The following is a 2701-nucleotide window of genomic DNA, read 5'->3' on the forward strand; positions in this document are numbered from 1 at the left end:
TCACCAAACGCGACAAACCAGAACGTAGCATAGCTCAAACTGACGTGCCGAGATCACTATTGCTGGCGACCCCAGGGCCAAGCAGAATATACTGGAGCACACTGGAGCACAGAAGTCTACCGAATAGCAGTTCGTGGCACAAAAGTTAAAGCTATCCTGTCCTAATGTGCCAAATCTTAACCTAACCGAACGTAACATATCCCAACCTAACGTACCCCGAACACTATTGCTTTCCTCCACGGAGTCGAGCAGAACATACTAGGGGACAGTGGGGCGCAGAAGTCTATCGAAACACTTTGTATAGCACAAAAGTCATTACTATCCAGACCAAACCCAAGCTAACCTCACAAAACGGATGGTAACGATACTCAACCTATCGTGCCGAGGCCACTGTTGCTGTCCACCCCAGAGCCAAGCAGAACACACTAGAGAGCACTAGAGCGCGCAAGTCCACCTAATGCTAGTGTATAGCACAAAAGTCAAAGCTATCCTCTCCTAATACGTCCAAACATATCACAAGCAAACGTAACATAACTTAGCCTAACGCCCCCCGACCGCTATTGCTGGCATCCCCAGAGACAAACAGGGCATACTAGCGGACAGCAGAGCGTAGAAATCCATAGAATAGCTGCGCATAACACAGAAGACGTAACCATCCAGCCCTAACCTAAGCTAAAGCAACCTAAACGAACATAGCCTACCTCAGCGTAAGGTGTCTCGGCCACACTTGGTGGTATTCCCAGGGCTAAGCATAATATATCAGGTCACAGTACGGCAATTAAATGCTCCGAATAGCAGCGTGTAGCACGAAAGTCTAAGTAGCCTATCCTAACCCCGCCAAACGTAACACTTCCAAACGTAGCCAAACTCAACCTGAAAACACATGACCAATATGGCTGGTCTCCACAGAGACAAGCAGAATGTACTAGAGCACGCTAGTGCGCAGAAACCCACCGCATTGCATTGAAACGCACAAGAGTCGGACATATCCTAACTAGCTTAACCTAACACAATCAAGCGTAGCATAGTTCACGCAACGTGCCGCGTCCACCACTGCTAGCCCCCCACAGGACCAAGCAGAGTTTAGTAGAGCACAGTCGCGCGCAGGAATCCTACGAATAGCAGCGTACAGCACGAAAACCTAGTATAACCAGACCGAGCTTGACATAACCTAACCTTACCAATCGTATCATAATACAACCTAACGTGCCGAGACCACTATCCCTGGCTTCGTCATAGCCAAGCAGGAAATATTGGCACGAAGTAGAGCGCAGTTATCCGCGGATAGCAGTGTATAGCGCAAAAGTCTAAACTCTGCTATCCTAACCTAACCAAACGTATCATACGCAAACGTAGCCCAACCCAACCCAACGTGCCAATACCAACGTGACGAGACCAATATTGACGGCCTCCCCAGGGCGAGTCGCAGCGCATTACAGCACATTAGAGCGCAGAAATCCACAACATTGCAGTGAATAGCACAAAATTCTACGATATCATAACCTGACCTGTCATAACCTAACCTAAGCAAACTTAAAGTAGCTCAACATAACGTGACGCGACAACTATTGCTGGCGTCACCGGAGACGAGCGAGATACACTAGGGAACAGCACAGCACCGAAATCCATAGTTGCGCAGTGTTCAGGTCAATAGTCATACCTGTGCGAACCTAACCCACGTTAACATAACCAAACCTACCGTAGCCTAACTCTACATAAGTGGCGCGACCACAATTGCTGGCCTCCCCAGGGCCAAGCAGAATATAGTGCAGCACTGCCGAGCGCCGAAATCCACCGAAAAACAGTGTATAGCAGGAAAGTCAAAGCTATCCCTACCGATATTATCCGGACATAACATTACGAGACGCAACCTAGCTCAACCTAACGTGCCAAGAACAATACTGCTGGCATTCTCAGTGCCAAGCAGGATATAGTAGAGCAGAGTAGAGAGCAGATGTATTCCGAATAAAAGTGTATAGCACGAGAGTAAGAGGTAACCTGACCGAGGTTAACCATACCTAACCTAAGCAAACATAACAAAACTCGACCTAACGGACCGAGACAGCTGTCGCTGGTATCAAAAGATCCAAGCAGAAGACACTGGAGCACTGCAGAGCGCAAATATCCGCCGCATTGTAGTGTACAGCACAAGGGTCATAGATGTCATATCCCAATATGACCAATCGTTACACAGCCAAACGTTACCTAACGGAACATAACGTCCCGCGACCGCTATTTCTGGACTTCCCAAGGCCATGCGGGATATGCCAGGGCAGAGTAGGGCGCTGGAACCCACCCCATTGCAGTGTATAGCACAAGGTTTAAGAACACTCTAACCCAACTTACCCAAATGCAGTGTAACTCAACGTAACGTGATGAGACCAATATTTCTGGCCTCCCCATGGCCAAGCAGATCATTCTTGAGCACAGTGGAAAACAGAAATACACCGAACAGCAATATATAGCACTTAAGTCAAGGCTATCGTGTCCTAACCTCACCAAGCATAACATAACCGAATGTAACCTAACTAAAACTATCGTCGCGGGGACACCATTGCTGGCCACCCCAGAGCCAACCGGAATATACTAGAGCACAGTAGATCCCTGAAATCCACCGCATTGCAGTCTACATCACAAGGGTCAAAGGCATCCTGACCTAACACGGTCAAACCTAACCAAACCAAACGTAGCCTAACACATA

This window comes from Eufriesea mexicana, unplaced genomic scaffold (assembly GCF_001483705.2).
Source record: "Eufriesea mexicana isolate 0111107269 unplaced genomic scaffold, ASM148370v2 scaffold495, whole genome shotgun sequence".
In the NCBI taxonomy this organism is placed as follows: Eukaryota; Metazoa; Arthropoda; class Insecta; order Hymenoptera; family Apidae; genus Eufriesea; species Eufriesea mexicana.